This window comes from Panthera pardus, unplaced genomic scaffold (genome assembly GCF_024362965.1).
Source record: "Panthera pardus isolate Hobbes unplaced genomic scaffold, ASM2436296v1 HiC_scaffold_24, whole genome shotgun sequence".
Lineage (NCBI taxonomy): Eukaryota > Metazoa > Chordata > Mammalia > Carnivora > Felidae > Panthera > Panthera pardus.
Genome location: NW_026526810.1, coordinates 59,971,739 through 59,984,438, shown reverse-complemented (window position 1 = coordinate 59,984,438; position 12,700 = coordinate 59,971,739). Strand labels below are relative to the sequence as shown.

The 12,700-nt window shown below is 36.3% G+C and overlaps 1 protein-coding gene across 5 annotated transcripts in view; it reads right to left on the bottom strand.

Moving 5' to 3' along the window:
* Positions 1–12,700, bottom strand: part of DPH6 (diphthamine biosynthesis 6) — a 439,826-nt gene that overhangs the window by 144,057 nt on the left and 283,069 nt on the right. The window lies entirely within an intron of this gene.

Here is a 12,700-nt window from a genome sequence, read left to right as displayed (position 1 = left end):
AATGCATGGGACACAGCTATCACTAGGACAATGATTTATTATTGAGAAACAGCTGAAATAAGATTAGGAGAAAGATCTTCTTTAATGCAGTGTGTCCCTCAGGGGTGGCCCTGTCATTCAATGGGATGAGGGGATGTGGTGTTGGGGTCTTGAAAGAGGGTTTTCAATATGTTTCTGTAAAGTTGAAAATGGATTTGCACCTTTCTGTTTCAGAGACTAAAGGCGCAGTATTTTTGGCTCCTAACAGTTGATAGATAACATTTTTTTTTCCTGTGGATCATTTTCTATAATTGGACATGAATTATATGAGACCTTTTTACAAAGCATCTGCTTCCTTTTTCTGTCGAGACATCTACTAGATCTTGCTCCAAAAGAGCAAGGAGGATAATAAAGGCTCTTAGCTTTCTGATTTTCATAAAAATTCTGTGAATTTTTTTCACTATTGGAAAAAATAAACATATGAACTGCTCAGTATATAGAGATGCCAAATACAGAGTGGTGTTGAGTAAAAACTTTTTTTTTTCTTCCCCATTCCTGGTGTAAATTCTTTAATAGAGACTTTGCTGAACTTCCATCACAACTAAAAATTCCTCAGTATTAAAGCTCAGTGAAAAGAAATCTCAGTGCCTGGAAGACAAGGCAATCAAATCATGTGACAGTCCCATATGCAACTCCAAATCTGTCCTCATAACTGTCTGTAGAGCTCACAAAAGAGTCACACATGTAGCTATTGGAAGAATATCTTACACAATTTGGCACACAAGTTCTAAGATTAGCAGCTGAAGAGGGGGAGGAGGAAGAGAGGAACATAATAGATTAACTGACACCCATCCACTATCTTTCTAAATTGTTTGGAATGTTAAAAAATATTATTTTGATCAATCTATATATACACCCTCAAATTTGAAAGAGAAATGCAAAGCATGTTGTGGTTGAAAGAACAAATGGTTTAAAAAAAAAAAAAACCACTATGAAATATATGTCACTGAACAAGGGAGTCCAGCCAGCTCCCAAGTGGCATGATAACATGATGAAAAGCAAATCCAGGATGCTGTGAATCAAAAAGGCATGGGTCTATTTTTAAAGAGGTCTGTGTCTCCCCACCCTGTTTGCCAAGTATAGTTTTTCTGGAGAAGTCTAACCTCCAAAGTAGGTGAGCTTCTAAATGTTCCAGGAGTTACCTACCCAATATTTGACCGCCTCCTCCCTCTATAAGGTCTCAGGCTCTACACACATCATCCATGTTAATCACTAGACAAACAGAAGAGCTGTCCAACTAGTTCACTTCCCCTATTCTTGAACAGATTGTTTGAGACATAATATGAATACTAATTAATGATAAAATATCTGTGAGTGTTTTGAAATATGGACAAAGATAGCACTTTTAAAAAGGCACCCAGATAGATCTTATGCAACAAACCCCACTGGTCATATGAAAGGTCAGGGTACAACTCAGAGACAAGAGAGCAAAACTGGCAGAGTGCTTGGCTCCAGTACAGTGGGAAACTGTGGACTACTTTTTTTTTGTTGTTTGTTTTTGGAAGGGGGTGTTTGATTTTCTTTTTAACCTTTTCCCTCTGTTAGACTGGAAGAGTTTAAAATGAAAACTCTCTTCACAGACAAATGGAGAGAGAGCAGAGTTTTGTTAGAGGTCAACCGGAGTAGAGGGAGGAACAAGGCTCCAACACGTTTGGCCCAGGATTATGTGACTGTGCTCTGCAGCAAAAGAAGTACCAGCAGGTTGGGTCTGAGCCGGTGCTCAGTGCCCGAGGCTGACTCAGGCTCTCTGATGCGAGGGCTGAGGAAAGTCATCTAAAAGAATATGATCCCTCTTCAATTCTCATTTCACAAGTAGTTTTCTCAGTCTCAGAGGAGGGTACCCACAGAGACAGAGGAAATATAATTTTCTGTTACAGGGAAAGCATATTATTAGATTCAATTATGAAGACGATTAAAATAATATCTTCTGTACTAAGAACCCAAACTACTGCCAAAACATATTATCTCTCCTCCTTTCCTTCTAAAACCAAGTGTTGTACTTTCTCCTTAAAACCTGTGTAGTTTGCCCCATCTGGTCTCAGAAACTTTATTCTTTAACACACTAGTCTTTGTGCTCTCTCCTAATCTTGATACTTCACATGAATGCTTAAGTAGTGCTTTATAATCTTTGGACTTCACCAATGGTAATTTGTTCTCATGCCAAAGAAAAGACAAGAGGATAATCCAGAATTAAATACAACAGCAAAATAATTTAAATTTGACCTTAGAGTTGTTTTTGAATTGAATTTTACCAATGGATGTATAAAGTATTAGAGACATTCATTTGTCTCACTCAAAGAAATGACAGTGTTTCATAGAAATCTAATGTGGGAAAGAATTAAAGTTGACCACAGTCTGTATTTCATGTTCAGTCAGTCCTTATCTGTCTGAGGATTAGGTATGGATTTCTACACTTTTCTGGAATTAGATGGTATTTTCCAAGACACATTCAAGTCTTGCCATGTTCCAAACCTTCTTGGGGGCATGAGAAAGGATCAATTATTTGCATTTCAAAGGTTTTCTTTGCATTCAACTAAATCTAAAAGAGGAGAGATGTCAACAAATTTGTCATTATCAAATGAGATGCTGTTAATAGTAGCCTAAAATGACAGTAAAATCTACCCATAAAATAAAAGAAGGAGGAGGAGGAGGAGGAGGAGGAGGAGGAGGAGGAGGAGGCGGAGGAAGACAATTTATTGTGGACATGAATTTTTTTGATACCACACATTTTTATGCTTTTTACATTTATTCATATTTCCCTTTATATGGATTATTCTCCACACTCTCCCCCACCAACCCACTTCCCCAGTAGACCTGTTGTTAGTGTTTTAAGGGTACAACATGACCTTTCTTAAATACTGAGGAGAAAAAAAAGAGATAGGAGAATGGCGTCTGCGTTAACTAGAAAAATATACAGTGTTCTGGGGTGGGTCTTTTCCTTGTGATAGATTGTTAGGGTCAGCCTGACCCCTTACTCGAGACTAACATTTTATACTGGGCCTCAGTTCCCCAAAGCCATCTCACCTGGAACTTCTTACCTGGACCTCCCTTTACATCACACAGGGATCCGAAGCTAACTGAAACCCCTGTATTCAGGCCCTGTGCCTGAGATCCAATCCCAGACCAACTTGGATTTCTGCTTAGCCAGGTGGTAAGATAGACAGTAAGCTTAAAGAAGACAAGGACTGTGTCACCTAATTCTCTTGTGTGTTCCAAGTATCCTCATGATGATGTTATGTTATCTAGTAAGTACTAGAGGGGGTGTTATCCTTAAGTGACAGGTAGCACACCAATTTACACAGGGATACTCTGAATTTAGCAAGAGTACTTTTGGGACTTTTGAGTTGGTTGGGTTTCTACTTTCTAAGTATCTGAAGACTAAAATATAAATTAAAACAGTTTTACAAGTAGAGTTGACATATAGAATCATTAGGAGCAGGAAGTATGTAGGGAAGGATTTTCACGTTCTTATGTTCTTCTGTTGGTTAGGCCCTAAAACTTGTAATCTTCCTTGAATCCTTTCTTCCTTTTACCGTTCACCTTCTATCTGCCAGGAAATCCTGTCAGATAGCTTCAGAATATATCCAGAATACAACCACTTCTTACCAAGTTCCATGTTACCATCCTGACCCAAGTCACTATCATTTTTCATATGGATTATTGGGAATTATCTTAATTGGCCCACCTGCTTCTACCCTTTGAAGAATCCATGCTCAAGCCAGGGCCTAAGAGATACTCTTAACGCGCAAGTTACATCGGGTCAGTCCTCCACTTAAAGCCCTCTTGGCTTCCCATTTCACTTAGAGTAAAAGTCAAATTCCTTCCCCAGGTCTGTAAGGACCTTCTCCTTCCCTGGCCTTCTCCTCTCACCTCTATGGCCTTGCCTTCTATCATTATCTTGTAAATTCACTTGGCGTTTAGTGACATTAATGTCCTTGCTGCTTCTCAAACAGGACTGGAACCTTAAACAGTGACACATTATCAAATTGTCACTGGCTGTTTCTTCTGCCTAGATTGTCCTATGCTGGTAATCTGCTTGGCTAAATCCCTTGTTTCCTTCAGTTCTTCTGTTCAGATGACACCTTCTCAATGAGCCCAACTGTGACCACCCTATTTAACGTAACATCCCCTTCCCCTCTACACCCTTACCTCCATTCTTGATTTCCCTTATCCGGTCTATTTTTTTTTTTTTTTTTTGTCTCCCCCCTCTTAGCATGTAAGTTCCATGAGGGCAGCAACAGAGAACCCAGCACAAAGCGAGTGTTCAAAAAATATTTGCTAAAAGAACCCATTTCAGAAGCAACACAATCAATGATAAGGTAGGGTTTTTGCCAAGAACAAATATTGAAAATCATGGGAAACACTGTAAAAACTGAAAAAAAAGGAATATATATTTCCAATCAAATTATACAATTCCTTTGTTTAAAATAAACCAAAAGATTAAGAGAAAGACAATCCATACTTTTATGATTTATTTTAGATGAAGACAGAGCACAAAGAAAATAGGTAATAGCTAGGCAAGGCACTATAGTTTTTATTATAGAATAAGAAGTGTTTGATTGAAAAAAAAAGGTTAGAATAACTAATAGTAAATGAGTTATTAAAGGATTAACCTAGCTATGCTAAAAACAATAAAATATGAAAATTCAAGGTTACATATCAAATATTAAGTGTAAACTGTGATCATTCCAAGGATATCTGAATAAGAGTTTAACCTGATATTAATGTCTGAATTTTATTTAAAATTTCTAAATTTTATCTTAAGAGTATAAATCAGTGTTTCTTTTCTACCCTAGTTTGAGTGAAACGAGTTCTGTAAAATCAGGGACATTATCCTCAACCTCTAGCTCAAGGTCTATGTCACACAGCAGATACTCCATGCATGCTTATTTATTAATAGAAGAGTCAACATACTTTCTCGGTGTGGTGAATTTACTGGTTCCTTCTTTGTGTGACTAGAGAGTTTCCAGTAGCATCTTGGTAGAGAGGGAGAAAAGCAATAAAGTATCTCTTGTATTTGCCTGTCTCATATATAAAGTACAGGCAATAAAAGAGTAAGAATTGGCCAGCTCTTTTAAAACCTCATTATTGAGTGAAATAAACATATTTTCTTTCACCAGTAGGGTAACAGGCCCAAGATCAAGTGGGAGATGAAGCCCTCCCCTCCCCTTTAACTGCAAGATTTCTAATCCTGGAGGTGCTAATGAAGCAGAAGAGATAATTGGTTGATCCACACCAGAGAATCTCTTTACCTCTGAGTGAAACTCTTCCTGATTCTAATAAGATATAACTAAGAGTGACTCATGGAGCTTGGTGCTCAAACAGGCAAGTTCTGTGAATTCAGTTTGTAATTTATTATAACCCCAATTTGTGTGCTAAGTCACCAAAGAAGTGAATGTCTTTTGTGCACATTTGAGATGCAGCCTGAGGGACTAGGAATAGCTCTGCACAGGATGTTCTCTGTGCTGCCTGCCCACGTGATGATCATGAAAATCAAGGGAGTCCCTAACAAACTTAAACATTTGAATATCTTATCTTTAACCTGACCTGTGTCCAGATGATTCTCTAGGTGTCAGTGTAATACATGACTCTTGTGGGTGTTCTGTAATACCAGAGCACACAGATTCAACCAGGGATAAGGAAGTATATATAACCTCATTCATTTTGGTAGTAAATCTTTATTAACAGCAATAATAACTATATTTACTGAGCTATTATGATGTGCCAGTTACTGTGCTAAGCATTTCATCTGCATAATCTCATGTGATCTTCACAAATCCACTGATAGCTACTATTATTATCTATTGTAAAGATTTGAGCACTGAAACTTGGAGATCAAGTAGCTCGCTCAAGGTTATGCAGGTAGGACACAGCAGACTTGGAACTCAAGTGTAAGACTGTGTGATGCTAAAGCCCATGCAATCTTAACTACTAAGTCATATTACCTTTAATTTCTACTGTCATTTTTCTCACCTTTGTCTCTACTGATTAACCACGCTTAACCCAGCGTTGGATATGAAACAGTGCTATATAACATGTAGTGAAGTTTCAGAATAAATAGATTGTCCAAAGTTCTAAACAAGGATGAAAACGGAGAGATTAGTGTGATAGATAGAGCTTCGGCTTTGGAGACCTGGGCCATGCACCTTTGGAGAAGTTACCCTGTGAAACCAGTCTTCTTATCCATAAAATGACAAATATGATGTTTGTATTACATGGTTCTTGAGAGGATGGTTGATAATGTGTATGGAATTCTCAGTACTTGGTAGACAATATATAAATAGTAAGTATTAATTTAATGTTGAATCATCAGAAAATCATATGATCCCACAAAGCAAATGTTTTGATAGTATATGGATTTGTTTTCTACATGTATTTGGTAGCTTAATTACTCAAGAATTATGGTAGTAATTTTTTCCTTTGATTTGGACTCTCTGTCTTCATATTCAATGCTGTCGGTTTAGTCACATGGATAAATTACAGCTTCTTATTTCTTATAACAGTCTGAGAAAGTATTAATTAATAATTTAATACCAGTGAAAACTTTGATTTAATGAGTTCTTAAATCATAAAAAAAATTACTCTTCTATCAAGGTTTACATTTATATGTAGCATAAAGTTAATTATGGTCATTTAATTATTTATTCAGTAAATTTTTACTGAATGCCTGTATGTACCACATACTAACTTTGCTGGGGATACAATGTGAAAATATATCACTCTACTCTGAAGGAATCACACTTGAGAGGGAAGACAGTTATGCCAACAGAGGGCCACTGTGAATCATTTAAAAGACCAGCAAAAAGGCATTACAACAGTTTAATCGAGAGACAAATTGCTGAACTGAGGCAGTCACAGTGAGTTGAAATGGAGGGTACTTATATTTATTGATGATATTCAGTAACTAGAATGGATGGAAAGTGATACTTAGCAGGATGCTTATTTAGGGAGGGCAAAGGAAAAAACTCTAGGCTGACTCATGGGTTCTAGTTTGATTTAGAGGCACAAGTCATAAAAGTGATGCCTTAAACAAAATTTTCTCCTTAAAATCTAACTCATGGAATTATCAGTGATATCTGAATCAATAATAGAGAATGGAAGGGATAATGGTGTTAAATTTAAGTAGAAGAAGAGAAATAGAAAGAATAAAATAAAATAAAATGCTAACAAAGGCAACTAATTACATGACCACCCTATAAATTAGGTGTAATGATTTATGATGATAAAAATTACTGGGACTATAGGCAGAAATTTTAGATTACTCGTTCATGAATAACCTTGAATTGTCATTCCTCTTTTGTTCTATAACAAATATACAACATCCCATGTCAGCAGCAGTGTATTTAAAAAGAATAGTAATCTCCTCACTAAGGGGAGACTTAAATGTGGTTCTAACCCTCAACTTGGGAGACTGGTACCCGAAAGGCATTTCAGCATGAGTGTGCCCAACTAGTTCCAACTTGCTGCAATCATTTAGCAAGAGAAAAGTCTAGATTGCAAAGGGATATAGTCATTGGATTGGTCTGCTCTTTAAAAAGCTATTTAGAGTTTGAAGTGCAAGCTGCTAGCTGAACAAAAATCCTCAGACACAATCAACCACAGAATTTCAACCAGACCTCAAGTATTTCACAAAGAAATGATATATCATTTGTCCAAAGAGAATGAAACACCTGTTTCTAAGAGTGATTTAAGTCAATAAGTAATAAACTAAATCTTTGTTATGAATGCTTTCTGGTGTCTGAATGACTATTGCCCTTTTAGAGGGCAAAGTGCACAAAAGATTCAGTGACCTTGTGACTTGACAGTCAAATAACTACCATTATGTTCAGTCAATGTAAATAAGCATGGCTGACAATGTGCTAATTGGCTGCCTCTGGCCAGCCAAGTGTACTTTTGACCTTAATGAGAACCTAATCAATTAATACTTAAGGCAATAAAGACCTCTTGCTGATTAAGTAAGACAGAAATCATCTTTTTCCAACAGGATTAGAGCTGCAAAATGGCAAACTTTTAATTTAATATATGATAATCCTCCCTTCTTAGGACCCTCTTATTGAGCTAACATGGCGAAATTGAACTCTGAAATGTGAAATCTTTGATTCAACTGTTTATATTTAACAGCTTTCTTAAAAAACTAACGAACTGTAATTCGAATACTAAAAGGATAACTGCCGGTATGCGCTTGAATTATATATTAATCAACTGAATGTGGTCATGGAGCTGAAGACACACATGTAGTTTTTTGAAACTGAAAGAGTCCATATTAAAATTCTCAAGAAAAGAATGAAACTTGATAGAATTGTTACTCAATCTGGGACTTTTCTGAGAACTACTGAGATGAGAGTTGCTAGCATTTCAGGGGCGTAGAGTTGCCTTTTCAATTAAAGAGAAAATGTTACTGTTGACTTTCACAAAGATACTGAAATGCTCTTATAAGAAACACTTCTTTACGTTACTACAGATTGTCAGTTTTAAGTCACAAAGTGGAGTCTTCTGTCACTTGATTGCTATAAAGCAGCATCTCTTTCAATTCTCCGTACATGAGGCAGTCTTTATGCTGCAATGAGGTCATAATTTGTAAGAGCATCCAGAATTACTTTCTGTTTACAATGTATAATATCTGACTTGGCAAGGGAACGCATTTATCATTTTAGGTTAAAAATTTATCATTCGGATGCAATGACTAAAAATTTACAATTCCTCTCCTTTAATGTCATACTCCTCTGAGAATAAGTTTTCGTGTTTAGAGCTTTGCAACTCCTTTGGATCAGATGATACATTTGAAAATGTATGTAATTTATATAGGAGAGGGAGTACGGTTTCTTTCTAAAAATGATGAAGAAGCAACAGCTGTGTATCTGCAATAACTTGAGGCTTTTAATACAGATAAATATGCAAATATGTCATACTAGTTTTAATGCACCGTTTTTACAGTGTAGTGACTGAAAACAGCAAACATTCTGTGTATTTAGGTTCATAATGAGAAATATGCACCATTCAAAACTGGAGTTATTGTCATTTTGTAGCAAGTAATAAAAAAATTTGGTCTTAGATGGTAAATAAAACAGTGCTAAGTCATTACAAGAACACTGACAAAGTCCAGAGTTGTGTAGATCCTACCACCATGGCATCAGTGTGGATTATTTATTTATTTTTTAATGTTCGCTTATTTGTTTTGAGGGAGAGAGAGAGAGACAGAGACAGAGACGGAACTTGACAGAGAGACGGGGAGACAGAGAATCCCAAGCAGGCTCTGTGCTGTCAGCCCAGAGCCTCATGTGGGGCTCCATTGCATGAACCATGAGATCATGACCTGAGCTGAGATCAAGAGTCACGCGCGTAACTGACTGAGCCACCCAGGTGCCCTCATCAGTATTGTTTTAAAAAAACTACAAAGTGAGGCACCTTGGTGGCTTGGTCGGTTGAGTGTCCGACTCTTGATTTTGGGTCAGGTCTTGATCCCAGGGCCGTGGGATTGAGACCCTCATTGGGCTCCACACTGATTGTGTGGAACCTGCTTAAGAATCTCTTTTTTTCTCTGCCCCTCTCTGCCACTCATGTGTGCATGCTCTCTCTCTCTCTCTCTCAAATAAAAAAAAAAAAAAGTTAAAAAAAACTTTAAAAAATAAACTACAAAAGCACTGTTCATATTCCTCTACCCATGAGATAACACAGAATATCTAGTTGTACTTCTCAAATACAATTAACTAGTTGTATTTCTCAAATAATACTAACTAGTTAATAGTTAGCTGTATTTTCCAAATAAAAAGGTAATTTAATCTAGACTCTGGGTTTTGAAGACCAGACCAACTGGGTTTCAAAATCTAGATTACTAGTTCAGGTCATTCAAATTATGTATTTTGTACAGAATCAAATGAGAAATCCATACTGGAGTTAGAATTAAATCCCACAGGCTCATATTGATCTTACTATACTAAGCTTTACCCACAATGACTTTTCCCCCACATTTATTATGAAAAATGTCCAACAGAACAAAGTAGAGTTACAAAGTGAAAATCTTTATATATCACTGCTAACATTTTAATACACTCTCTGTATCATATTTCTTTCCCTCTACCACCAATTTTTTCTTTTCAATTTTGATTGTCTTTTGTTTGTTTTTTTTTTTTTAAATATATTTTGTGGAGGCAGTTTTGGGTCTGTAGAAAATTTGTGCAACAAGTACAAAATTCCTGCATCCCCCTCAAGCCCGCTTCCCTCGTTTTTGCTATAAACATTTTGGATTTGTGTAGTACACTTGTTACAACTGATGAACCAATATTGATATATTATTATTAACCAAAGCCTATAGTTTACATTAGACTTTACTCTTGGTGTGTGTTCTATGGCTTTTGACAAATGTATATTGACACCCACCATTACAGTATCTTACAGAATGGTTTCACTGACCAAGAAATCCCTTGTACTTCTCCTCTACCTCATATCGACCCTTCCCTGAGAGATTAAGGTTAATGTGTCTTTTGAAGGATACCACAGAGGTGAAGTGTCCTTCCCATTATATCACATGCTGGGGTACATGCAATGAACATAGCTTATCAGTGATGATGTTCCTTGATCATTTGAGTAAGGTAGTGTTTGCCAGATTTATTCATTATAAAGTTACTCTTCCTCCTTTTCTCCTACTCTATTTTCTGGAAAGGTGTACTAAGACCAGTGTATACTCGAGGGTCGGGAATTATTTATATCAGTATGGACTCATATATATTTATTTTATACTTGGGATTTTGTTGCTAAAATTTGTCCAGCTTTGGCTACGGGGGGGCTTGTTTCTGATGGCTCCTCTTGTCTACTTGTCTCTATGTCTCTATCCTTTTGGTTTTGGAACAGTTTCTTACTTTCTGAGACTATAAGACACTCCAGGCTTATTTTGTATCCTCTACCTCGGCCAGAGTCAGCCATTTCTTCAAGGAGTCCTAGTTCTTTATATTGCAGAATGGCATTTCGAAACTAAGATCTAGGTGTCAGTGTGTTCATTGCCACTGGGGTGTTCCCACAATGATTTTTTTTTTTTTTTAACTAAGAATGTAATAGGAGGAGACATAATTTGAAAATTCAATTCTTCTTAACTTTAAATACCTGAGAAAAGTTAAGGAGGAAAACTACCATTAGTTGTTCTATTTGATTTAATATCTTAGGAAAAAAATCATACTACCCTCAATAATATTTTTATTTGTGATTTTTCTCAGCCTTATTTGGACCTTTATAAAAACTGACTTATTTTAAAAAATGACAGAAACTTCAGGAATAGTCATAAATGCTCATATATCTATTCAGTTTTATGCTCTCTGAACAAGACATGTTAGATGTATTGGTGTGGTACAGCAGTAGCTGCTTTGGCTTTTAGTTAAAATATGGTCTCCTGGTATCTTTCTCTGTACTTCTCTTCCCCTATACTTCTGAATACCTTTCCTCAGTCTTTACATACATAAGGTAACCAACAGAAATTCATTCACTAATTACCTGACATTTGGGAGCGGTAATGAAGGCTCCTACATATATCTCAAAAGGTAAAGAAAAGTGTAGTATAATTATAGTTGTATGGGTAGCCCTATCGGTGCCACTCAAAATGATATATCATCAAAATGGTCTTATGCTTAGTGGAAAGAAAACTGCCCTGGGAATCAAAAAATGTAAGATATTTCCTATTTATATATGTATGTGTATTTAACATGCTTCTGTTAAGAAGAAAAAAAGTCAAACACTGTAGCAATGCATGGTAAGGAAAATTACCTGGAATCCCAATACTCAGAGATAACCATTTTCAATCTTTCAGACCAATAGTATATATACCCTCATTGGGCAATATACTAAGATATCTTAAGTACAAACAAATGTATATGTAACTGTACATGAATGGGACTATATGATATATGCTGTTCTGCTATAAGCTTTATTTATTGGTAAGAATGAAGATCTGCCCTTATCAATAAATGTGGATATACCAACCATTTTAATTCTGGGTAATATGCCACGGTACTATTATGCTATAACTTATTTATTAACTTTCCTACTGCTGGATATTTAAATTGCATCCAAAGTATTATTGTTATAAATTATACAGAGACCAATGTCTTTGCTGTCAGATTATCATCTTAGAATAAATTCCTAGGAGTAGGATCAGAGAGTAAAAGAATATGGATATTTTAGTCATGGATAAATATTGCTAAACTGTCCTTTGGAAACGTTGGTCAATGCATACTCTCATCAGCAGAATATTCTCTTAAGATGTTGTTATCTCTGTTTCTGAGTTTAAACACTCTATATTTAAGTGAGGATTTCTTATTTGTCTTGCATGAGGAGTCTTTCCTCAGTTCTGGAACCTCCTCACTCATGATCTCTGAGCATTGATCTTTGCCTGTTCCCCCTACCTTCTTCTTCCAAAGCACAGTTGGACATATGTTAGACCCTTCTTTCTATCTTTCATGTTTTGTTTTGTTTTTTAACCTGTTTCATGTTACTCATGACTAAGTGGAAAACAAAACACATTCCCCTGGGAATTCAAACACACAGGTTTTCCCTCAAACAAATTTGGAGTTGAAACTGCATGATGGGTGTGGTCCTGGAAACCCTAAGCAGATTAATTTTATCTTTGTCTTTGTCTTGTTGGGCTGCATTCTGGAAAATCACTTTAGTTCTATAT